Source organism: Corvus kubaryi, unplaced genomic scaffold (assembly GCF_017639235.1).
Source record: "Corvus kubaryi isolate FWS band 111438036 unplaced genomic scaffold, C.kubaryi_AGA036_p1.0 133, whole genome shotgun sequence".
Taxonomy (NCBI): Eukaryota; Metazoa; Chordata; class Aves; order Passeriformes; family Corvidae; genus Corvus; species Corvus kubaryi.
This window is the reverse complement of record NW_024580667.1, coordinates 25,488,824-25,516,514: the sequence shown is the minus strand read 5'-3', so window position 1 is coordinate 25,516,514 and position 27,691 is coordinate 25,488,824. Positions and strand designations below refer to the sequence as shown.

General features: G+C 37.0%; 1 long non-coding RNA gene across 1 annotated transcript in view; it reads left to right on the top strand.

The window, feature by feature from the left end:
- Nucleotides 1–231: 231 nt before the first annotated feature.
- The window catches only part of LOC121670106, a 69,318-nt gene continuing 41,858 nt past the window's right edge, over nt 232–27,691 (top strand). The window contains exon 1 of the long non-coding RNA XR_006018043.1: nt 232–328. This is a non-coding gene — a long non-coding RNA (uncharacterized LOC121670106). The remainder of the gene's footprint in view (nt 329–27,691) is intronic.

Below are 27,691 nucleotides of genomic sequence, written 5' to 3'. Positions count from 1 at the left end.
CTGCTCTGCTGTGTTTGGTTGTGGGCTTGTGGGGGATTTTTTTGGTTTTCTTGTTTTTGTTTTTGGCTTTTTTTTTTTGTTGTTGTTGTCGTTGTTTGTTTTTTTTTTTTTTTTTTGCCTCCTTGTAAGCTTAGAAAAATGACACAAATGGCCCTGAGGTGGTCCTCTATAGGCCTTTCTCTTCCCCTGTTTGCTGCAAAGAGAGCTGGTAGCCACTAGAGGGGAGGAGACTGCCGGCTTTACTGAGCTCTCCACGCTACAGCTTGAAGGTGCAGAGGCTGTCATCAGACTGGTTGCCCAACGAAATGGTATAAAATATGTTATGAAGGTTAGTAAAAAAATAAAAATAAAATGTTTTTCCCTCATGCCCCCACTTCCCTTAATGCATTTGAAATATTAACTGCTCAGCACATTGGCTCTCTTTGGAGGGTTACTATCTCAGGTGGTAGCTGGGGGAGGGAAAAAAGCCTACGGTAACAAACATTTAAAATGTTACATCTGAAGGTAATGTGTTAAATCTTTCAAAGCAAATGTTTAATTTTCTATGCAAGGATGCTGGAAAATAAGGGTGTAGTCTAGGAATAACAATCATTTATTTCCTATGTGAAGTGAGAAGTTTTGATTTTATGCGTTTGAAGTTTCCAACCATTCTGTCCATTCCCCTCTTCCCTCCCTCCCCCCGAACTATTGATGCTGAAGAAATGTCTAAACTAGTAGAAAACTTAAGTATCATTCTACAAACTTTTTGAAACATATAGTCTGTGTTATAGCTAACCAAATCTAAGCCAGAATAGCAGAAATTCTCATTTTATCATCTGTAGATAGATAAATATATATTTCTTTCTTTATATATACAGTTGACCTTTTTATTTTATTTTTTAAAACAGAGTAAAATTCTTGGTATTGTTAAAGAGCTATAATGTAGAACTGTAGCTTGTTACACTTACTCTCCTGAGTGTAATTGCACTAAGATCATTCAGTTTCCATTTGGAAAGCCAGTGGCAATTACTGGAATACAATGTATCATGCATTTGCTCACTGGATATAAAACGTATATACTAATTCGCAATAAAATGTAACAGCTGTCAGTGCATTTTCTGCTCTGTTACTTCAATAAATTGGAACTCTGACTAGAAAATGGGAATATTGCATTTTTACACACTTCGTAATGTGTTTGCTTTTTGCAAATACAATTTATTTTTTTCATGACAAAAATTGTGGTTTGTTATTACTGCTAGTGGATAAATATTCTTATATCAGAATGAATTACACATGGTATCTGTAAAGAAGTAGTAATATTTTCTGTGTTTTATTGTAGCCTGTCTCCAGTAAACAAAATGCACTTAACCTACTTCTGTCATATATTTGGTATTTTTTTTATTTTATTTTTTTTTTTAGCATTGCAATGGTTGAGAGATGGCAGGAGTCTATTTTACCTTACCTTTTCAGATATTTGGGTAACTGGTTAACATTTTATAGGAGACCGTTATTTCTCTCTTAGATTTATTTTTATTTTTATAAACATATATAGAGATAAATAGTTCTGGAAGACAGTTATTAACCATGACTCCTCACATTATGAACTAGTGCATCTGAGTTTTATTTAAGATAAAATGCCTGCACATTTGTGTAATTTTGTTACTTGAGGTCAGACTTTTCACAGATAATTAGCCTTTTACACACTGTGAAATCAACCTGCATTGGTTATTTGGCTAGACTCTTTGCTTCTGTTCTTTATTTCCCAGAAGGTTAACGTGCTGAAAATCTAGCTGCAAGCACATAGTACTGTCTCTTTGTGTTGCTAATTATCCCGTTGCATAATTATTAATATCAGGAGCAGGAAGAGGAAACAAGCACACCAAATAGTCATGAATGCTAGTGTTCTGGCAGGAAGCTAGTCCTGCATTAATAAAATGTGCCTGTGCCAATATCACAGAAGATAGGAGCGTTCCTTGTTAAGGATCATTTATTAACTGAGATCATCTTTTAGTTCGCCTTGGGGTAATGACTAATGTCAATGGCAAATTTCACAGTTGTCTAGAGAAATGAATTAAATTTGTAATAAAAAGCCCTTCGGCTTGTTGTACATGTTCATTTATTGGAGTAGTTGAACTAGGAGAACTGTAAGGCAACCAAGAACATTGGCTTAATTTTCCTTACATATAATAGTGACCTTTAGCTTCATATTGAAAAAGTTACCTATTATAGACTGGTAAATTAAATGAGAAGTTCCTCTAATGCAAAATAAACTAAGTGACTGAGCTAAGTTAAACGGCCCTTGAGCTTATGAGGTTTTTGGCAGAAACAAATTCTTTTTTTTGCTACATCTGTTCTGCACCAGCCTTCTGAAGGTGGTTTGGTATATAATCAGTTAGATAAAACATTACAAAGTGGGATACTAAGTAGTAGTTAGAAGCCCAACCTATAGGATACCAGGATGATTACAAACTTGGGATAGTACAGTGGCATTTTTCACATGGAAAGTGTGGTTTTGTTTGAAAACTTTCAAATGTTCTTTATATGTCTTATTTTATTTAAAGTCAAAGCTACCTGCATCCATTAATAAAAAGGGTGTGTTGGGATTTGCTTTTTTTAAAATTTATGTGTGCATTAAAAAATAGAAGAAAGTCTTAAAATATTATCACTGCAGAGAATAAATATGAAATTTACCGGAAAATATCAAAATGTAAAGAGAAATGGCATGTACCACAGAACAGACAGAATGAGATTAAAATAGTTCTCTTTTCCTAGGTCCAAGGACAAGAGAGTTTTTGATATTGGGGCATGTATATTTTAGTTTTAGGAAAGATAAGCCCATTCCACCACCAATTTAGTACAGACTGTATCTAATGGTTAGTGTGGTGGGTTTCTCTCTTTTAAAGAGACACAAGACGAGACAAACCACAAAAAAAGTATGAGGAAAATCCAGTAGACAGCAAGAGAAAAATATTACAGCTGCTGAAAGAAAATGGAGGTGGGAATACATTTACTTCGCCATCAAGAGCTAGTAAGGCTCAGGATGTGCTTTTATGGTGACTCCCCAAAATCATACTGCGGTGCTTGGAAAATGGTCAAAATCAAAACAAGAGTGCTGTCTTACTCTGCATGTTTGTCAAAGTTCATGGCAGAATTGTAGCACCAATGTTCTCAAAATCACTTTTCTGTTTGTAGAAATTCTCCATTTAATTCTGCAGAGTGGGTGCTTTTGTGTGATCTGGTGCTGGAATCCTGTGGTTTTTTCCCTCAAATTTAATGTGACAAACATCTAGCTTATTTACTCTGAAGGTTCCTGAAGTTTTAAAAGTTTTGTAGATGTGCGATTTTCTTTCTGGTCTATGCAACAACATAAAACAACTCTTGGAAGTCTGGTGATTTTAATGGATACTTTCCCCATAAAATAATATTTAAAATATATTTTCGTGTGAATTGAAGGATGTTCTTACTATAACTGATGAGGCTGAGCAAAAATTTGGAGTGACTAATAAAATCATGAAAATACAACTGTCAATATGAATTCTTAATGGCTCCCAGTGCAAACCATAGGTTGTTGACAGAGATGCAGGCATAAGAGGTTTTTACATAATTTTGGCAACTCTTGTCTACAATATTGGTGTGTGACCAAGTCAAGAGTGAATTATTTCAAATATAAAATTAGGCTGTGGAGGAAAGGTTATAGTCAAGTGTAATATCCAGAGATTGTAATATATCCACAGGGAGTCAGTATTGCTGGGGATCTTTTTTGAACCAATCAGTTAATGGACCCAAACTAGGGAGGCAGAAGATAGGGAGTTAAATGCAGAGGTACAAAGCTGCTAATGGTTACTGTTTATTTTTTCTGACAGAGAAGGTCAACTTTAATTTTGTATCTGTCACATGCCTGAATTCTAATGTATCATGTTGGCAGCTTTTAAGAATATTCTGGAGATGGTTACCAGAAGATAATGCAGAAATGAAGCATGGTGGCATTCATAAGTGGGGGAGGGAAAAGAGCAGGCTTACATTGTCCTTCCGTGTAAATCATTGCTAAGTTTAGTGGGACAGCTATCTTCTTTAAAGTCCAGACTAATATTCATTGCACAGACAGGATGATAACTAATTGAACAAACTACATGGCTCTGAGTAAAGTCTGAAAGTTTATCTTTTATTCCATTTTGAAATTCAGAAAAAATACTTGAGAATATCTTTTTCTTGAGCAGTAAAAAAAGGTTTTGTTTAACTGCATGTAGTAAAATTGCATTTTCTCACTAGCAAGAATGTATAGGCAGGAGACTTTCGTTTCAAAAAGGCTCCTCTAAAATCCAGCCATTGAAAGTTGTGAATATGGTGAGCAAGCCCTGTGTTTTTAAAATAAATATTCTAATGCCTGCTCAGAATGTGGGCATGGGTGTGTATAAAAAGTGTGGTTTACATAAAGTTTTCAGTATGTTGATTTAAGTGGTTTTTTGTTTGTTTTTTAAGGAAAGAAGAAAAAAGTATAATCAAAGCTAAAACTTGAACTGAGTGACAAAAAAATTCTAATTTTGGGGTTGATAAAGACAGTGATCATATACAGGTACTTATAAATTTCCATATGCAGTTCTAAGAAGAAAACTAAGATTTTTTTATGTGTAAGGAAAAGTAGAGTAAGTCATACATAGTAAGTCATACATAATTTTTTTCCACAACTTTTTTTCTTTTCTAGATGATGCATGACCAATAATATAAAACCTTTTCAAAAACTCAATGAAACAAATGTCCTTGCAGCCAGAAATATGAAAGTGTGTAATTATTGCGCAATTAAACGAAATGATTGAATATATATTTTCTTAAAATTCAAGTCTGTCAAGCATTTACAAAATTAATACCTGGAGTACCTGCAGCATATGTCAAAATGTTTCAGAAATTTTGGTGTGAGGAATATCTGAAATTTGGGCTATCGTTAAACAAGTCGGCTAAATATGGATTTAAGTGGCTAAGTTTCAAAGTGCTGGCTCGCTTTTGGGCTTTTTGTATTGTTTTATTCTTTTTTTGCAATTCTATTAGCCCTTTAGGAAAAGATCTTTCATCTCCGCTCTGTTTGCTTAAACTAAATTTTGTATTTTCTACCAAGAGGCATATTCTATTCTGGATTTGTTTGGGTTTTAATAATTTTTCCACCTCTAGTGAACTGTAGTACTTACTTTTCACAGCCTTAGCTGACCAAGAAATACAGCAGCATGGGAGAAATAAAGCAGATATGGGTGGGGTTCTCCGAAACAGATTCATTTTCTCTCTGTGCATTTCTATGCTGTGGAAGAGACTTTATGCTTATTCACACAGAGGGAGTTTAGAAATGTTTTTAGAAAATGCAGATGTGTAAAGCATTCTTAATAAGGATGGGAAAAGAGTTTGCACTCCCCTTTTAACCACTCTCTCACCTCAGCCCTTTTCAGCATGTAACCTTATTCTCTGTGGGATTACTTGGATGAAAACCAATTAGAGAACTGCTCACACAATATAAATGCATACAGATTAGTACAGATTGAACGGTACCAATGCCAACTAATCATACAGTATATAAAGTCCTAAACAATATAGATATTAAGGAATGATGGGGAAATGGACTCATATTGTTATAAAACTGAGCACAAAATGGAAGCAGCATAAAACTGTTTATTTAAATAATAAATAAAGTATAGGTTTTCTTTTGCTCCCTCCTTTTTTTTTCCCTTCGTGGCAATCTGCCCATAGACAAAACTAAGTATACCAAAGAAAAGTCAGCCTATGTGTTTTCCTGGATATTCCCCATGCCTTCATGGTAACTTTACTTTATTGCTGTTGTTTTTCGTCCTTTAACTGTCCGTCCCCTTGATAACATCGAATGCAGAGCTTATTCTCCAGCTGGGATGGGAATGAGAAAATGGTCTCCTCTGAGGTGGATGCTGATGCCACTACAAAGGTGTCTGGGAGGGACAAATAGAGACTGTGAATATGACTGAGTTATTTTAATGCATGGCCCCCAAGGACTGTGTGACCTGAAGGGTTTGTTTTGCTGAGGGAAGCCTGTAAGAGGATGAGTGCAGAACCATGAGATCAGCCATTGTTTCCTTTTGCGTTGGTGTTGTCAATTCCTGACATTCCAGGGAGGATATTTTGAGGAAAATATAGTACTTTTTTCTCTTCACAACTATTTCCCAGCAATGGAAATGGGATGATAAAAAAATGCAAGTCTCCTTCAGGTTTCATGCTGTCTTCATACTACAATGTCTGTTCTGGTATACCTACAGCTTTGGTCATTTGTTTTCCCTTTACCTTTTTTCATGCTTTTTCTGTTAGCATAAATAGGAAAATGTTTTAGTAATTAAACTGTAGGCTTTCTGATGAGCAGTAAGTTCTTCCTACCTCCTTCTGCTGAGGTTTCTTTGCTATATATAATCATGGCAAAACCTTCTGCATTTTAAAGTAATATGGACAATTATCATTCTGTTTGTAAATAGAGCCATGTGAGGTACCTGTTATTTACTTTAATACTGAAAAAGCTTTTTAATCTTTGAAAAACATGTTGGCAACAGTCTTGAAATAATATGCCAAAATTTTGAGTGTCCTGCTTTATATCTTCTCCTGGGCATTTGTCTGACTGATCTCTTAGCTGCTGAACTGAATTGTCCACTTACTATTGTACTCAAAGTAATTGAGTAAGAAGTCTATCTAGATATAGCTACAAATCAAAAGAAACACACATAAAAAGAACTGAGTCATACTCAGTTTGGAAAAAAAACCCCTAACATAACTAAAAGAAAATGGAATAGTTTACAGGAGAGATGGGTGTGTACATTGGTCTTCTCCAGAACAGCTGTCATTTTTAGACCAGCAGTGATTATGCATTGAGTTTTACTCTGAAAGTGTTTACTATAGCATTCAGGAAAAAAAAGGCTAATTACTGTAGTCACTCTCTGTACTATATAGTGTCTGTTTTTCTCTAGCTTCAAAGAAGAGAGAAATCTTTCCTACCATGTTTGTTACATAATTTTAGCTGGATTTTTGTGCTCAACTTTTGATAGAGATGTGCACGAACTAAAATGCCTGCATTCATTAAGCTCTCACTGCTCAGTTCTGTAGCTGCAATCCAGAGCCAAATCCTGACTGTATGCTCAGATATTAATTATGTCCTAAAAGGAATATTGGATTGGCCCTTGTGCATGTGACACCCTCATCAGATGATGTCTAGGTGCCGTAATTTCCTTTGCTGGAGTAGTCTAATAATGATTCCGTATCGTGAAAGAAAGTCATTTGAGAAGTGGTAGAGAGAGAGAGCAAGAGCTAGTGGAGAGCGTAGTACCTGAGCAGTGTGACTTCTTAGTGCTACACTAAGCAGGAGAAGGCAGCAGGGGCCTAAAGTCTCACAAGAGTTCATATAATCCACTCATCCCTTCATGGTTTGCTCAGGCTTTGGGGACTTCACCAATTGCTGCTTTGGTGGAACATTTCATTTCAGAAAATTCACATGAGCAAATATGACTATTTTGTTGGAGCTTCTGGATTTTGCCTGGAGATGGTATCACTGGGGTTATTCATGTCAAGTCTTAGTGAATTTGAAGGAATACTGACCTTTTCCAAGAAAAATTCAGACCTGATCATTTGATCTTTTAGAGGTAGTAATTTTTTATCATTAATATGAATAATTTCTCAGATTTTCTAGAATGAGATTTATTTTTTCTCAAATGCCTTTCATTGCCATTGCCTTAATATTGCCCAGCTCCTTGGTCCAGCTTCAGGAAGGAGCCAGCTGTCTCCATTGCATTTCTATGGAGTGAAAAACCCTGACCCTCCTCAAAAGGCAAAAATGTGCCTCTTCAGTTCATTTGAATGTTTAAGCCATATTAGGAAAAATTATTACTTACTATAATAGCCAACACTGAAGATGAAACTTTTCATTTAGAGCACTTTGCCACATCACCTATCACTCCAACTTAAAGTAAGCATACTTTCAAAGGAATTATTCACATATAAGAAGCAGGACTATGTTATACCATTGGTCACTGAAGATTTATTCTTTCTTCTTATCTGTCACAGATTTGTCAAGGACCAGTCAGGGAAATGAAGTATCGTAAATCTGAAGGGTTTAAAATAGGGAAAAACCTACTAGGTCATCAACTCCTCCCTTCTGCTAGGAGAGATTTGTTACTGACAGTATAGTCTGAAGTGCTCTGTCCACTTCAATTTTTAATGACGCTTGCTGTTGTCTCGAAGTTCTGGCAGGAGAAACAACATTTTTCAGAAAAAAACCCCATCAGTGGACAAAGACTACTAATACAGGAAATTATATGGAAGTTAGAAGTTTTATGTGAGCTTTCTGAAGTCTCAGAAGGCATCTGTCCAGAAACAGTGAAAAAAGTCTGGGCCAACAGAGGGAAGATATCCACTGTTTTTGAACATAAACCATAAATGATAGCAGAGCATTGATTTTTTAATAACCATTTTTATGTTATTCTATAAAAATGTATTGGTAGGAAAAAAGTAAGAGATGGAGGGTTGCATTTGAGTGGACAAAGAAGAAAATTAGCTGCCAAGGGTAATAGCATCTGTGCAGTACAACACTATTTCTGTTTCAAGCAGAGGATGGTGTAAGAAAGCAGCACACTGCTTACTGATTCATCTCAAAAAGCATGCTGAATCCCGAAAACCTGCCAGAACTAACAAGATATCATGGGTGAACTCCTGTTCCCAAACAAGTGAGCAAGGATCTTGCCATTGACTTCCTTGGGGTTAGGATTTCACACAGTAGTTGAAATTTCTGTTGTGCATTGTGGAGCTGAGGGGTCACTGAGACTTCGACTCATGAATATGCATACACAGTGCTGTACTGGGAAGTGAAATGTGGGCTTCAAAGAAACAGGGAGAAATCAGTCTGGGATGCTTTCTGTACCATCTCCTGACCGGGTCTCATTTCTACTAGGCTGATACTAATCCCAGACATTCCTTATGAATTTGCATTCCAGAGAACAATAACCTACCTGAAAGACTGCATTTTCTCTAATTCCCTTTTAATATCCTGTTTGTGTTCCTGAGTGTGTAAGTAATTGATATGTTATTGTTATGCTTAGACTTCAGGGGTATTTTTGACTGCTATCTTCAAGGAAGTGGTATCAGGGCATCATGTGAATTGTGAAGGAAAGGAATGCCATAGCTGACTACCTCCTGTGGCCAATAAAGCTCTGTGCCATGCTCTTTCAGATTTCACTCTGTCATTGATACTGTCAGTTCCAGGCTTCCTGCTGGTCATATTTACTATCCTAGGCTGTGGGGGTGGGGAGGCAAAACTGCCCTCCAAATAGTAGAGATCTTATTCAGTGGGAATCCTGAAGATCAGGCTGAAGACCTTGAGTGGATTACTGGTATATGCCTTAGTAGATATGATGCTGCATTTTGTACTGTTTGGAACATCTGCATGTGCTGGAGCATCTGTATGTGCCTTGGATACTTTTGTAACACTTACAGCAATAACTTTCATTGAGCTCATTCTCATCTCTAGTTTTAATAATTTAGATTCAGTAAGGAAGGAATTATAAATATGGCCTCCTAGTCAAACTGTGAAAGATATTCAGTGTATGTGTTCATGAAAACCCCACACTTTTATAGATTGTTCACACTCAATTCTAGAAAATCTTGACTGAAGAAAACAATACTCTTCGGAACAGTAGAAATAGTGTGTTTCTGAGTATAAAATGTTTGGAACAGTATTGACTCAATCTGATTTTTCTTCATCATTTTCAAAAATAATCCTTTTTTTCCACTATTATATTCCCCACATCAAAACATAAAAAAATACTGTCCATTTTTATATGTTTCTGGTACCCTGAGAAGAGTTGAACAGAGCATTTTCATATTAGAAAACCCAGAAAATGTATATCAAAAGACATAGTATCCATCAACAACTGAAGATAATTTTTAAAAAACCAGGAAATTCTCAGCCAATATTTGTCATTCATGCTAAAATTCTGCTCCCTTTATCCATTTTTCATTTCTATATCAGAAAAAAATTTAGCAGTTCTAGTCATCCATGAACACTCCCCACCCAAAACATAGCGCCACTATAGGGAGACCTCTATTCAAAATACCAATTTTGCTATATAACTTACTTTGCTAATAAATTTTGCAGTGGTATAAAGAAAATTAGACCACATTTTTCACTCGTCCTTCCTCAAGGCAGCACAGCTTTTTAGATTTGTGAAGTGGACACTGAGGAACAGAATGGCCCTGTAATGTAGTTCACCACTTGCTCTCTACTGGAAATTTAGAATGGCTTCCTTAAGAGCAGTTTACAGTATAGATATGACCTGGGTCCCTTATGTAGCTGGGCAGTTTTCTACCCTGAAGTCATTAGTAGAATTAGTAGAATAAGAGCTGACTAGATCTTGCTCTTACTGAAGTCTGCTGCTGGAGCTGATAGTCTTGTAAATGTCTGTATTGCAGAAGAAATACTGTGGGTGAGTCTGTGTCTGAGGACAGAATGAAAATACAGATAGTAGGATTCAGCTGGCCTTAATTCAAGTCATTGTTCCCAAATGTCCAGTAATGGCCACCTACTGATCCTAGTCCAGCTGGCAGCATGTGCATATAAAAGTCTCCGTGGAGATAAACAGCAATTAAATCACAGACAGAGAGAGAGAGAGAAAGCAATTGCTGTTGAAGAAGCTAATACTGGGAAATACCACGAAACCAAGTTTCTACTGCATATGTAACATTATTTCTTACAGGGTTCAAGCTGCATGCACCAAAGTAGAAAACACTGATTGCCTAAGCATATTGGGGAGGAATAGAGCTGGATATGATTTACACTGTTCAAGGCCACAGTGCCTGTGCTACTGTGATGGAAAGACATATGGTGCTTGCTTGAAGCAAGCTGAATACAAGCAGAGGTCAGTCTTGCACTGGTGAACAGTATCTTGCATGTGGATATACAGTGCTACTGGAATTCAGCAGTGGTTAGCATAGCTTGCTTTTCCATTGTGGACATTGTAGAATTGGGGTTACAAGATGCAACTGTGCTCATCACTGGAGAGGTTATCCTGAAAAATGTATTTGTCTGCAGCAGTGATGGTATAATTTCTGTTATAGGAGCCTTGTGCCTTTGTTAAGAATTTCTGTTTCACCAAAATATGATTCTTTTAGGCTCTGCATTCTCATGGTATTTAAAAGAAATAGAGTGGGTTAATACCCAGGAAATTCCTTCTTAGAGAATGGAATTTACTATTTTGGATATTTACATTAATTTTTTTTTTCTATTAAAGTGTCTGTGAAGGAAAAACTATCCTGGAGTGAAACATTATTTACCTATATAGAGGATTTTTACAGGAATTTTGTTTTCAGGTGCTTTGACTCAGCCAGCCTTTTTGTTGGTTAGCATTTGGATTTTGTTAAAAATCTGAATTTATGTCTCTCTTTCTCATGCACTCTCCAAGTTTAACTCACACAGAGCCAGTAAATGGTACTTTTGTTTCCATCCTCATACAGTAAAAAATAACCTCTTAGCTTTAAGATGACTTTGCTTTTTTGCAAAGATGTGGTACGCAGGTCAAAATCAATATGTATCCAAATCCTTTGTGGCAAGAAAAGATGGATAAAATGCTTTGAGACAAAATTTTAAAAACAAACACTGTAATTAGCTTTTATTTAGTCTTTTTTTTTTTAAGACAATGATTTTCATTTCATATGGAAATGTAGATTTCTTCAGAGTAATTTCATGTTCTTTTTGGTTTAAAGCAACTTTTTTCCTTTGATTACTGAAATATGCAGTTCTCTCTATTTAACACGTAATATCAAATCAACATACTTCCCCCTTCCCTTTTTTGCTGATGACAGTCAGCAGAAATCATGTTCCAAAGTGCCCTGAGAACAAGGACATTGATCTCAAGTGAGACTCTTGTGCCACCTTCCCCTTGTCACTTTCAGCTGTAATTTGTTAAGATACCAGCTCTAAATTATTAAACACTTTATAAGTATAAATAATTCAGCAGTCAACAAATAAAGTGACAGCCCATTAATCAGTTTCTGTTCATGTACATAGGTGGCATGCTGTGGTCTGCGGTGGGGTATGAATTCTGCTGTAGTCCGTGTGCTTTGCAGCAGTGCTGCTTCTTCTCATATCAGGAAAAGGTTTATGTGCATCTTCTAGGTTTGTCATTTCTTTGCAACAAGACCCAACAAGTTCTTGCTAAACTCTAGGGAGGGTCAGTGGTGAATTGAGGCTTTTATTGTATGAGACCACACTGATATGCACTCTTTCCTTCTGGCCCGGGTTTAAATCTTTCAAGGGCCAGCCCAGCTTGGGAACACCAGAAATCAGGCAGTGTGCCTGTAAGCAGGAATACTGCAAACTGACATGGTCCAAATGACAGAAGGAACATGTCTTTGCTATTTCAGGCATCACCTGAACAAGGGAAGCAGTGTGTGAATCAGGCTGAGATTCTTGTATGCTGCCCATAAGGTCAGCAACCATCCCCTCCTCAGGATTTCAGTAAAGTTCTTGTCAAACACAAGCAGCATGTACCAATGAAAGGCTGTTTTCAGAACAGCATATATTTCAAATCCAAAGTATTATTAGGGTTTTTCAGTACAAAGGTGGCCTATTCCTGAAATTCTACCAAGAAGAATTCGATGGACTCAAATGTGGTACAAATGTCCTCGGACATTTTTATCCCAATATGTCACAAAAATCTAGGTAAACCTATGTATGAGGATTATGCACTGTGCTTAGACGTGCTGTTATTTTGGGGGAAAAAAAAGAAAAGAAAAATTCTCTGGAAAGTCTTTTTAAAAATGCTGTATGAATTTTTGTGGTTTTAAATCACTGTTTGACAAACATAAATGTAGAGTGAACGCCTTTAAGTCTTCATTTTCAACACCGCAGGTGTTGCAAATTTGGATTGGCAGTAAAAAGTTTCCTCAGGAAGAATGGGAAAATGGTTGTTTAACAGCTTTCCATTCTCATCTTGCATAGAAAGCCTGGGAAATTCTTGTTGTAATGGAGAGACTACAAAGAGGCAACTGAAATGATCCTAAGTCAAGGATCAATCCATCACACATAGGAAAAGATTATGTATGTGTCAATCTCTCTTGCTTTTTGATGCAGAACAAATGGATGTTACCCTTTGTAAGTGGTTTATATGAATGCCAGTGCAGCGTTTTAATAGAACAGGCCAAGGACAGGGAGACCTCAGACTTCAGCACAGTCAGGGTTTCTTGCTGGATAAAGCACTAGACTGGAACTCGCAAGACCTAAGTTCTGCTCTCACCAAGCTGTTAGATGACCTTGAACAAGTCACTTCACCCCTACACAGCACCCGTATAAAACTGTGATAATGATATTGACCTCTTTTGTTACAAAACTGTGAGGTCTAGTGTTTAAAAGTCCTGCTTAAGAGCAAGTGGTGGTGTCACCCTGTGCATAGTTGGAACTTGGATGAGACAATTTTTGGACCACATACATGCGAGTGAAGAGATTCTAAATTACACTGGCGATTTAATTTGCATAAGTGCTTGAAAAGAGAAAAGTGAGCACCTGTGATGAAGCTGGTCTGAATAATATATAGTAAGTAGGTGCAATGGCAGTAACAAGAAAATAATGTGGTTCAGAAACTGAATGTGAGAAATGGCAAGTAAAATGGCAAAGGAAAACTTTCACTAAAAGGAATGTGTTCTATGGTGAAGCTGGGTAAATTACACAGATTTTGTAAAAAATAAAACAGTTTGGATTTTTTTTTTAGAGTGGGATCATATTAAACCTGTGAAGTTCTCACATGTAAATAAAGGTTAGGCTCACATCTTTCCTGCAGTAGAATGGATGCAGAAATCTGTTGTCTGGTGGAGAACTTACTGGGGCATGGGAGTGTTTATTGCAAAGTCAGAGCATCACTGAGCTAACTGAGGGTGAGGGAAACATATATGACATATTACTTTTCTGACTATTAAAAGATAGTCTCTGGTCAAGGGATCAGGTTTCTGGATAATGAGTGCTTTTAAGGTCTGCAAGGTTAAGATGATGTGGCATCAGCTATATATAAAATGCTAGTGCTGCCACTTGAAGCGGAGCTCAAGGTGAAAGTTAAAACTGTCATGGAACAAGGTGGCTGAAAAAAGTTGCAAGGCCAATTGACTGGATCAGCAGTATGGTGGCAGTTAGAAAGACAGGCAAACTGATGATCTGCATCAATCCAAAGGACCTCAATAGCATACTAAACTGCTTATACTGTTCCCTGCCAACAGTCACTGAAATATTGCCAAATCGAGCAAACACAATAGTCTTTTCAGTCATGGATGCCAGAGATGGCTTCTGGCAAGCAAAACTGGATGCAGCAAACAGTTACTTGACAACTTTCTGGACCCTGTTTGGGTGCTATCAGTGGCTGACAATGCCATACAGAACAGAAATTGCTTGAGGGGGTACCAGCAGAGATTGCACACAGCCCCTGAGGGTTGTCTGCTGCAGATATCAGTGCAGATGACATTGTTTATACTCATGTAGGAGGGCAAGGATTGAGCTATGGCCAACCATGATCATAAATTTTCTCTGGTAGAGGCAGGAGACAGCAAGAAAGAACAGTCACAAGCAAGCATAGGAATAGCTGTACCAGCTCAAAACAAAGCTCTCTAACCCCTCTTTCTAGTGGAGGCTGGTGGAGGAAGTCAAGAAGTACAAAAACATGTCAAGCACCCAGTGATAACCCCACAAATTTCTTCTACAGAGAAATTTGAGAAGCCAGAGATGGCTGTAGAGCAATACACATCCTTGCATATTATCACTGCCATCTGCAGGACCATCAGTATCTTCTGAGAGGCATTATTTCCCCCTGCAAAAAGCTCTTTTGCCCTTCCCTTCCCTTCCCTTCCCTTCCCTTCCCTTCCCTTCCCATTCCCTTCCCTTCCCTTCCCTTCCCTTCCCTTCCCTTCCCTTCCCTTCCCTTCCCTTCCCTCTGTATTATCCATGGTTTTCTTAATTCTTTCTTGTCTTGTCTTCTTTTCATTTAAATTCTGCTTTCTGCCAATTTTGCCTTTATGGGAGTCAAGTTTGGTGATTCTAATTTACACAAACATCCCCAAATTCTTTTGAAAAATTCAATTGCCACTTTATATTTCTCCTGTACAGAGGCCATTTTGATGATGAATTTCTTTCTACAGTTGTTGGAAAAGGCCTTATTATTAGTTTTAGGCAGTTGGGAAGCTATTTATAAAACCCTTTTGTCTTGTCTTAACTTTTAGCTAGACTTTTTTTAATTTGAACAATGCTTTTAATTTTGTATAATTGAAAAAAATAAATAATTTTTGAGTAATTCAATAGAAGACTGTTAGAAGGTATCTTCTTACCATCTGATAATTCTATAGATTATTGACAAAAATTAGTTGTTATTTGTTCATGATAGATTTTGGTTTTTCCTCTTTGTGTGTGCAATCTTGTACAGATATTTTTTTTTAGTAGATGATGTTAATTTTTATTTATATTTACTACAACATTATGTCTTTAATGTCTTTAAACCATCCACCATCTGTATTTTACTTCTCTAATTTTTATGTTGTCCTCCTACATAATATTAAATACCACTCTAATGAATTTTCACTGGTTTTTTTGAATTTACGTTTATTGAGTTTGAGCATGTTATGCTCAGTCTTTTACCATAATGATTTGAAGTTACATTTTTTGAGCTAAGGCTTGTTTTATAACTAAGTAAAATGCAATTTCTGCTGTGGATTCTCTTTCTAGCTATTCCAAGTGTGACTGTCTAAATTGTGTTGTGCCTTGATGCAGTGTTTACCCACAAGGTAAACAGGGTTACCCCATTATTGTGCTTTTTGTTTGGTCATCAGTGTCTCTGAGCTTTCCTACCATCTCATTGGCTTTACCACTGCCCTGTGTGGAAGATAGTAGAACAGTGTTCACTATTTATTTTTTTCATTTAGGAATGGAGTTGAAATTCTTCAGGATTCTACTTTATTTATGGGTATAAGAAACTTTTTGTTCTTACTTCACTTTAGGATTCTTTAATGTGTTGACCTAATTTTTTATACATTTATATTTTTATATGTGCTTATATTTCTGAATATGTATTGTAAGAGAGATAGAAAAAGGTCTTTTTGCTAGGAAAATAACTCTAAACATTAAAGAAAGCTAAAATTTAAATGAGAAAAATCATCTATAAACAACAATAAAAAAGACTCCCAAACCCAAAATATTTAATATTGTTTCTGATTATCCTTTAAATAAGTTCTCTCATTTTTGATAGATATACCAGTTTACCTTTTTTTAACCTAAAAAAAAAAAGCCTTACTTAAACTATTCACTGCTGAATTTACATTGTCATCATCTTTGGCTTCTGTTGCACATCAAGCCAATGCTTTCAGAGAACTCTTAATGGAGGATCCAAGATATCTTTCCTGAGTTGTAACCACCAATGCAGAATCGTGTAGACTGCATTGGCGTTTCCCAGATGCATTACCTTGTATTTTGCCACTAAAGCCCAGCTGCCACCCTTCTGGCCACTCTTTTTTGTGGGAAGCCTTTGGAAGTCCTCAATATCTGCACAGCTCAAAAAAAAAAAAAGAAAAAAAAAGAAAAAAGTATGATCTGTAGAGTTGGAGATTTTAGTGTTTACACCCTTTTCCAGACCACTGATGATTTACATTGGAAAACAGCATCCCACTGTCTTCCATCTAGAAAATTAAAGAATATTTGGTCTATAAAGTCTATGTTAGGATGTTTTCTTCGTATCCTTTAATCAGCTTTTAATCCATAAAAGATCCCCTCTACCAATCCTGCCACAGTTTAATTTCTTTAATAATCTTTGGTGTCAAGGACTTTTTAAAAAAGTAAGTACATCCACATTTCTGCTGACATTGTCAGCCCAATACGGTAGCAAAGAAGTATTTTCTTTACAGAAATCAGGTTCTTTCCCTTGCAACAAGCTTCTTTTTTTTTTTTTTTAAGTGGGAGTGGAATCCTGCATTTCTTGGGATGGGAGGAGCATTGGCAATCTGTCAGTCTTCTGCCACAGTGACCTTTCATAATGTAGCTTACAGATTGTGGCCAAAAGTCCTGTAAGTTCAGATCTAACTTCAGAGCTCTTGGGTGAAGGCCATGTGGTTTAATGTCTTACTTCTTGCATGAAATTTATCTATCTGGTTCAACCTAATACCTGTTCAAGATCTTGCATAAAAGTCCAACAATAGGAACAAAAAAATCACAGATTCACAGAATATTCTGACTTGGAAGGGACCCACAAAGATCATCGAGTCCAAATCTTAGCCCTGCACAGGACATCCAGAATACCACACCATGTGCCTGGGAGTGTTGTGCAAATGCTTGAACTCTGTCAGGCTTGGTTCCGTGACCACTTCCCTGGGCAGCCTCTTCCAGTGCCCAACCACCCTCTGGGTGAAGAACATCTTTCTAATATCTAACCTAAGCCTCCCCTGACACTGTTTCAGGCCATTCCCTTGGGTCCTGTCACTGGTTTCCACAGAGAAGAGATCAGTGCCTGCCCCTGCGCTGCCCCCCTTGAGGAGCTGTAGACTGCGATTAGGTCTCCCCTCAGGCTCCTCCAGGCTGAACAGACCAAGTGACCTCAGGTTCTCCTCACACGGCTTCCCCTCAAAACCGTTCACCACCCTCGTGGCCCTACTTTGGATGCTTTCCAGTAGCTTAATGTCTTCTTTGTATTGTGGCACCCAAAGCTGCCCCCAGCACTCGAGGTGAGGCTGCCCCAGTGCAGAGCAGAGTGGGACAATCCCCTCCCTTGCCCGGCTGGCGATGCTGTGCCTGATGCCCCCCAGGACACGCTTGGCCCTCCTGGCTGCCAGGGCACTGCTGATTCATGTTCAGCTTGTCATCCACCAGGATCCCCAGGTCCCTTTCCATGGCACTGCTCTCCAGCCTCTTGTTCCCCAGTCTGTACATCCAGGGTTGTCCCATCCTAGGTGCAGAATCCAGCACTTGCCCTTGGTAAACTTCATATGACTGGTGGTTGCCCAGCTCTCTAATTTGTCTGGGTCTTCCTTCAGGGCTTCTCTGCCTTCCAGGGAGTCAATAGCTGCTCCTAGCTTTGTATCATCTGCAAACTTACTTAGTATACCTTTAGTCTTCTGTCCAAGTTGTTTATGAAGATGTTGAAGAGAAATCTGTTTGATGTGAAAGCAGACCCTGATATTTAAAATGCTTTAATTCAAAATTAATTAAAAAATAAAATTACAGTGTGAACTGAATTGAAGGGAAAGTTTCAGAATGTAATGGAAAAGAAGTGAGAGTATTCATTCACCTGTAATATAAATCAATTCTTACCTGGTAGTTACGGGCTTCATGTTTCCCATAATATTTCTAGTTGTAGCTTCTTTGTGAATTTTGCTACACATATTATTGCCCTTGCATATAGCAATATGCAATGAATTTTCAGAACTGATCCATGGTTAAAATCTACATATTTTTATACCTGGCTTTTATTTGAAAACTGTTTCCTAGGAAGACATACATATATTTATATTTGCCTTTTAGAAGGTGAAGAATAACACCTGGCATGTATTTCTCTACTGAAAATGTTTAGCTTCACATCACACATCTTCCTTGTTAGGAAATGAAGAGTTAATTAATCTCTCTTAGCTGCTCTCCATTTATAGTTCAATCAGGGAGTACATTCTAGAAGAATCAAATCCAGTACAGTTCATAGACATTGAAGTAATTTTGTACCACTATATCATGCTACCAGAGGGGATATCAAGATTAGAGTTTTCATGCTGAATATTGAACACATCAGACTGAAGATGTGGAGTTCTTAATTGCCAGAGTGGGAGTGTCTATGCCCAAAATAAACTTGCAATGGAGAAAGTTCACTCATCAACTTGCAAGACATAAGACTTGTTCCTTTTATCTTTCTTTTCACTTAGACAGTAAATTCTCCGAAAAAAAATTATAATTCTTATGTGCTGTAAAGTCTTGGCCAATCTCTATGTAGAAGGGAGAGTTAGATATTGGCCAGTGTCTGTGAAGAAGGGAGGGTCTTATTTTCATGAACCAACAAGAGCTCTTTCTATCCATGTTTTATCCCACAGAGGGTGTCCTAGCTATTTTCTCCTTCTCCTGGAACAGTGTCTTAATCATCAATGTTGTTACCAGCACTATATCATAGAAAAATTTACATTCTCATTTGTAGAGCTTCTCCTGGGAGTTGAACATTTCTGCAGCTTCAAGTAAAAGTGGCAATTTAAATTGTTTTGTCATAGTACATAGGTGTATAATATCTAAAATATTTAGGTAATGGGGAAAATGTGTCTTCTAGCAATTTTGAAAACAAAAAGTTCCTCACTCCTTCAATTTTTATGTAGAAGTGCCCAAATGAATACAGCTGATTTTGGATATGTAGAAATATAAACAAAATATTTCTGAGTTGTTTACTCTGCTTCTGGTGCAAGGAAAACTCAAAAGTCTGTGTTTAGTTTAGATTGAACGTTTTTCCTTCCTATGTTAGTTAATTAACTTCTTGCTTCCATCAATTCCTCCATGTCCCCCTCCCCCAAATAACCAACATTCCCAAAATAGTCACATCAATCTTAATAAAGAATGAGTGTTTTGTGATTTTTGGATGAGTCTAGCATTATCTCTGAGGGAAATCTATTCAGCACATTGTGTTTTATATAAATATGGTAGTATAGCAAAAGGGAAAAGATGAGATTTTAGATTAAAGGCTGAAAAATCTCTCTGGGAAATTCTATTATGAAAACAAAGTAGAAAAAATCCTTTCTATCCTGCAGAGGAATGAAAACTAGCAAAAGCAGATTTTTTGCTCACAAAATGATGAAATTTTCCCCATAATGCTTTGGGCCAACTTATTTTATTCAATGCAATTTAAATATTTCATTTTGATTTCCTTATTAATGATTTTCTCTAAAAGCAATTTCACTCTGGGAAGAAATTTTGAAATAAACGTTCAATTCAAAAAATGCTAAATAGGGCACTTGGGTGTTATTGAAATACCTAGCTTTATTTTCAAGCTGACATGCTTTACAAATGCTGTAGTTTTTATTAAAATTTTATGTTAAGTAGTTCAAAACTGTGTGATTATAAATTTGTGAGTCAAGTCTATTGCCGGGGAAATATAATACTCCTTAAAGAAACAGGTGGTTGGGCATGTATAACTTGCATTGTACTGATCAGGAACTATTTAAGTGATACATGGAACAGAGTTCATTGTGCTGATACATTTCCAATTTATGGGCAGAGTGGGTTATTGGGTTTTGTTTTTGGAGGGAGGGCCAGGGGTAGAGATGGTGGTTACATTCTTCATTTCAATTATAGCAAGAATTAATATTCAGTAAGCACAACATGCATGTGTTCTACAGACTGGATCCAACCCCTGGGATCCACAAATGCTAAAGAGCTTCCAGGTTTGTAATCCTGACATTTGGAATACTGCAACTACAGGGTGCACTGTGCCATGAAGCTGCTGATGGTTTAGATCTGACCTCTGGAAATATTACATGGCTGTTGCTGTTTATTGTTCGCATCTACACAGTGCCAGAGGAACGAGGACTCTACAGTGCCAGGTGGTGCAAAGAGGTCGGACAGACCACCCTCACCCCAGAGACCTGAAGGACAATAGAAATAGACTCAAATAAATAACCAAGCACAAGGAAGCAAGCAGCTTACTGTGATAGTTAGTAGACCCTGTGAACACATCAAGATTGCAAGATGCACTGTAGAGGGTGACTTAATGAGAAATTGAAAGTTGAATAATGAATCAGTTTAAATACTTCTTCCAGAGAAATCCTCTTTAGTCTAAATGAAATGAACAACTTGGAAAACAACACCTTGGTGCTTGCAATGAAGTTTAACAAATGAGAGAGTGGATGTTTGCATGAGTGATTTACCAACTCTTGTCTCTTAGCAGTGATAAATAAAAATAAAAAAGTATCCCAGGTTTGGCAGTAAGGCAATCTGACAGTGTAAATTCATATTTAGTGCAATGGTCAATAGCAAGCCCAAGAAAGGATACAAAGGTGAGAGAGGATTAGCACTGATGAACCTGGCAGAATGAATCTTATAGCAACAGTTTGGATTGATATGAGTAGGGCAATTTCTCAAGGCCACATAGAATAATGTGACTGTAATTAAAATTAATGCTAATTATACCCTACGCAGAAAGGATTACATCCCGGCCACATCGTGTAGAAGATGGATGTAGTAACAACCTGTGGCAAATGGTCAGACCTCAAAGCAAGAACACTGGCATGTGGTAGAGACACCTGCATCCACAATGGTACTGAGGGCTCCCTTGCCAGGAAAACATCTCATTCCTTTCTGAAGGAATGCTGCAATAGTTTTCCATTGATAATGTTGATATTATTTTGCTCAAATTCAGCTGAATTCCAATTTGATTAAAACAATGAGGTAGATCTTTGCCTTATACAAACAATCACCACTCCAACTGTTTTAATGATTGTGGTGAGTCAAGAAAAGTTCACTGTGGACTCCTCAGCATGAAGATTCATTTTCCATCCATATTTCAGGGAAATAGATAGACATTTAAACATACCGCAGACATTGCCCATATAGATCTGAATAATAAGAACTAAACAAGATCAGTACTAGGAATATAATATTTAGTTCTGTATTAGGAAAAATATGGATCTTCATTACTTTAAAGATATTTTTGTAGTCAAAAATAGCTGCATTTGTTAAAGATTATAAATTATCATCAGTTACTGTTTTTGGTTGATTTAAATATGACTGTTTTTCAGTCACTGTGAAATTCTGGAGTAGGTTTGGAAAAGTAGTTAGAAAATACAACCTATAGGAAGCTTTCAACTTTGTATGTATTTAGAGATTTAAAATGAGACAGCATACTATTTCAGATAGGCATAAAATTAGAAGCATCAGCTAATGAGATGTTATGTGTTATGACTTTTTAATGTATTATTTATGGAAAACTTTTACCAGGTTATCTATCACTCAGAATAAATGAAATATAACCATTTTATTAATCATATTTGTCAATCACCGTTGTGCTTGAGGAATAGGTATTTCATGTCAAGAACAAGAAAGCATACATACTATTTTCATTTTATTCTGCATGGGTAGAGCTTCATAACGAAAATGATATACAGGAAATAATTTTAACTTCAGTATAATATTCTTTCATGCTAGAAATTCAGAGCAATTCAGAAACATTAAAGATATGAGACAGAAGGTGCAAAGAAAGGACAAAATTATCCAAAGAATAAGCAGTAGAATATGGAAAGAATATGGAAAGAATCAGATTTCATCTGATCTTGGCTAGAAAGCATCTTTAACTGAAAGGTAGTGACACTTTCTGGAAAAAAACAAGGGTCTATAAGAAACTGAGAGATTGAAAGTTGCAGAATCACTTTTCAACCTCAACTGTAGCTGAAGCAAAGCATAACTTCCTGCATACATGTCTTTGGAGATGTCTTCAGCTTTCAGAAAGCCTGATCTCACCACCGAGGGGCTGTGAGTCTGCACCAGCCTCTCTGGGCACCTATCTCTGTGCTCCTATACACTAACACTACCCTTGCTGCAAATATACAGTGGGGACTACTGACCTGTGCTGTTATATTTCAAAATATATGGAAAAAAAATAGGTGACTGAGAAAAAGAGAATGCTTTTGAGCCACTGAGAACAGTCTAGTGCTGCTTCAAGACAAAGTTTGTCTGAACATATGACTAGACAAATGGGATTGAATTAGATATCCACAGGAAACCACAACTGAGTGAATTTTTATTCCTTACAGGAAAACATCTGAAAACGACCTGGGCATCCAAATTTTGTAACATGTCTAGTAGATATCTACATATTTTTTTCTTGTTATTTTTTCTTATTTTTAGCAGGAGATGACTTTGTGGCTCAATAAAATTGGAAAGAGCAATTTTTGGTTATTGTTTAAAGTACACAGAAATGACAAAAGCAAAATGCCGCAAAATATAATTACTTATGTAAAATTATTACATGGTTATTAAGATTTAGTATTCATGATTCCTATATTATTCATATGAAAAATTAGCCTGCAAGTAGGAGAGAGAAAGGATCCCAAGTATCAAAACAACTTCAGGAACACAAACATTTTATTTTGCAGCAAAATGTATATCGCAACAGTGTCATAGATCATTGTCCAACATACATAGCAGCCTGGTGCCATGGAAAATAGAGGAATGCAAGCCCTGTCCTTGATGTTTACACTTACAAGGGCAAGTGGTTAGCAGAAACAAATGACTATATCCTGTAATCAATAATTACCAACAGGGGAAACTGAATGTAATCACTGAACAAAATGGTTATTTAATCAGAAGGTATTACTATGTATTATTCAATATTTAAGCTCATTGGGTATTTACTTTGTTATTTTGAACTTATATAGTTTTAAATAGGTTTTGTTCAATAGAAACAATAGAAGACTTCGATAGAAGTCTGACAATCAGTAATTTTTTTTGAGGGTGCTTGAAACCAAGGTGGGCATTTGATCTTGAAGACTCCTGTGAACTGGTTTCTGCATACTACGTACATAGCAGCTTAATTTTTTGTAATTGACCTTCAGATCAAGAGAAATAGAGCTCTGATTCATTGTGTTTCAGAATTTCTCTTTGTATATCAAAGTTACAGGTTGCTATTTAACAACAGAGATTTTATCATACTGCCTTTTACTTTTACTTCTTAGAATCCCTTTCAGCTCCACTGTCATTGGAGTTTCTTTGCATGATGTGAGTTTTTTCTATGCCTGTGAGCCTCTCTCCTCTTAGGCAATGTTACCTCATTTAACTGCAAAAATTATACTTAAAATGTGTCACAATAGCAACTCTAATTTTGCCCTGGCTTTATCAGGAAAAAGCTCTGAACATCTAGGGTGCTGAGCAGTGTGTGAAAAAAAAATATTGGATGAAAGACTATATACTTCTAAGTGACTTTTTGGGATAGTAAATTGCATGCTTCGTGGGAACCTTAGGGCACTGAGGCAGTATCTCAAGGGTTTAAGGTAGGTCTCTAGACTCTGTAGACACTGGAGAATATTTGGTGATCTACCACAATGCTATTCCTGTGTAAATACTTAGATTACATGAACTGAGCTCTGAAAGTGCATTATGTCTAAAGAGAACCTACAGGAACCTTAGTTCCTAAGAGAAACAAGGCTTGATCCTGCCTTGATCCTAATGGTCAAGTTTAGATTACGTGCACCTTGCTCAAAGATATGGGAGGAGAACCTAATCCCAAAAGGACTGCATGTGTTGAATCATAAACTAGCAGTTATGGCACACAGTTTATCTTTTATAACTTTTTATGGCTCTTCCACTATGCTAAAATGCTTCTGCACAAGTGTCCTCTTTTCTTTACTAGAAGGCAGATCAAACCAAGCTTCCTTTGCCATTCCCAGTCAAGCTAATCTTTGATGGATCTACATGTAAATCCATACTTCACTGTCTGGACTCCTCTTCCTTTAGCACAACAGAGAAGTTTGGAAGATGTAAGCAAACTTGCAGATGATTGCAGTTTTCTCTTCTGACTTAATTTCATAATAATAATTAATAATATTAGTAATAATAATAAATGGACTACTGCATTTCCCAAAAAGAAAAATCTAAAAAATCAAATGTAAAAACAACTTCTGTGGTTGGTTCTTCAGATCTGATGCTTTGAAGGTCCAAATATTTTTCTGTTCAGCTCTCTTGCCATTATCATTTTCATTTGTACAGAATTTTTGTGTTCTTTGCACAGAATGACATGTTCTTTGTTCTTGGAGAAAAATAAGATATTGACATAACTTCCTATAATCTCACCTTTTATCCATGAATGAAAAGCAATTCCAAAAACTAGGAGTGGAAAAAAAGTTGCTCAAATTTTATTTAATTTTTTTAAAAGATTTTGTATTTTAAATTCCATATCCACTTCCATTCACCTCAGTAAATCATGCATAACAGTGAAAAGAATAGAGAATGCAAAGGATTTACTGAACAGAATCTTTTGTAAAAGGAATAAGCATTTTCTATTCCAGAATCTGATGTGTGTGGAAATAATAATGAAATTAAGATTTTTTCAGTTGTGATTGTGTGATACTAGCAATCCTTGAAAGTGTCCTACTCTGGCACATGTGAAATCTGGTACCTTGTGTGCATTTCTTTACAGATTAACTTGCTTTTCCTGCCTTCCTCCTCATTTGTTTGCAAGATAGATACAAGTAGAGAGATACACACCGGTCCTGAAATGAAATTCCATGTTTAGAGAGTCTCTGCTTTCAGAATCAGCTGAGAGAGGAGGTAATCCCTTCTGGTCCTCATGACTGCAGTCTGTCAGGAGGAGCATAAGATTGGCAGTGGAATTCTTTGGATTGTTGATTTCAATGTTCTTATAATAAGCAACATCATAATGCACTCTCACTGAGGTTATCAACCTCAGTGTTGAGACTACATGAATTTCCCTTTGTCCCTTGCACCCCTTGCCCAATACTGTGCTGTGCACTGGTGCGGCCTCACCTTGAGTCCCGTGTGCGGTTTTGGTCACCACAATATAAGACATAAAGCTATTGGAGAGTGTCCAAAGGAAGGCAAGGAAGATAGTAAAGGGCCTTGGAAGGAAATTGTATGAGGAGCAGCTGAGGTCACTTGGTCTGTTCAGCCTGGAGAAGAGGAGACAAAGGAGAGAACCCATCACAGTCTACAACTTCCTCACAAGGGGAAGAGATGTGGGAGGCACCGATCTCTTCTCTGTGGTGAACAGTGACAAGACTCAAGGGAATGCCTTGGAACAGTGTCAGGAGAGGTTCATGTTGGATATTAGAAAAATGTTCTTCACCCAGAGGGTGTTTGGGCACTGGAACAGGCCTCCCAGGGAAGTGGTCACAGAACCAAGTCTGAGAGATTTCAAGAAGTATTTGCACAATGCTCCCAGGCACATGATGTGACTTCTGAGCATGGTCTTGTGCAGAGTCAGGAGTTCAACTCGACAGTCCTTATGGATCCCTTCCATATCAGCATTTTCTGTGATTCTGTGAAAATTTTCATTGGAAGCTGATTTCTGTAGCAGAGAGGAACACGGTAATTTTCAGATTAAATTTTCTCATCTTGTTTTTATATCTGTGTTTTCTTATTCTCATGCTTTGCCTTAAATAGATGGGTTTTTTTCTCCTTCCGGTCTGCTGTTAGATTTATGAACAAGACCTGTAGTCCTTCTCCTATTGTTCAATCATTTCATTCTGGTGTTTCTTCATAAAGAGTGAAATCTTCATTGCCTTATCATATTAATTTACCTCCTTTTATAAATTCTAGTTAAAATTTACCTTTCATGAACATGTCTGTAGAGACTGTTCTAAGCAAGGTCTTATGCTAGGGTCTTAATACTTGTCGATTGCTTGTTCATCTCCCTCCTCACTTCAGATATTCCAGAACCACAAACAAGTTTCAGGCATCTGCATGAGATCAGCAGCTTGTCATTATTTTGTGACCTAATGATTTCTTTGAGCCTAGATCTATTAATCTACACCACTCCTCTTTCTAAGAAAAGTCATTGCATCTCATTGAAAAAAGGTATCTTCATATTCTAGCACAATGAATGTTTGGTAAATAAATGTATCATTTTGCAGTTACATCCATGTTTCTCATTTTGAATTCCATTTTATTTTGTTCTAAGTCTGTCATGTTTTGATATGGCTAACCAGCTATCAATTTGCTGTATTCATTAATTCTACCTCTTAAAGGTAAGTGTTCTTCTGAATCTCTACAATTACCCAACAAAGATCTTTGCTACTGGTCACAAGACCAGTGTGGGTGAGAGTCACAGGAAATTTTAGTTGGAAGGAACTTCTGGAGGTTTCTAGTATAACCTCCAGACCATGGCAAGGGCAATCAAGTTTTTTAGGTTCTTGTCTGGTCAATTTATGGAAACTTCCAAGGCAGGGCACAGTACTGTCTGACAGAGACCATCCTGTGCTTCAGACTGAGTCCACTGCAGCTTTCCTCTATTTCAGTTATGAGTATAGATGATGTGAAATAAGGATTATCAATGAGCAGATGTTTTTGTCCCCATATTCAGGCAAGGGCAGATGTATCTTTGCTCTAAAGATAAGAGAGAAGAGGGATGCTGACTTCCGCCCAAAGAATGCAATGTGTGGACATGCTGTCTGGAACCCAGCCCTGACAGGAAGGCACACTAAGATCTTTTCATAGCAGTGGCTGCCCAAACTGCCCTCTCAGACCTCTTCCAATAAAGATAGTACTACAGTTTTTATGGGCAGTAATTTCTCCATCTTTGAAGATTCACAGAAGAGTCTAAGAAAAGTTTGAATCATGTCAGTATTTGTCAAGAGGGTGAGCAACAAGGAAAGACTTTAGATACTAGTGGTAGCTAATAAAGGAATGATTGTTTGGCACATCTTCTTTATTGTCATTTGCCAGATTTCCTTTTTCTGTCTGTTAAAATGGACTACTACTCTATTATTTCTTAGTTAAAAACTCTTATCAGTCAAGACTGTCTCAATCCCAGAAGGCAATAAAGATGCGAATAAGTAACTTTGGAGCTCATATTGGAGCTGAGATTACTGCTTAGGGACTCTGATACATAATGTGTGACCTCTATATCCCATCATTATTTTGTCTACAATAGACTGCTCTCATACTGGTGATCAAGCTAGGAATCACCCGCAGAAATTTATACATTAATTTTGAATAACAAATATGTTTGAGAAAATTAGTCTG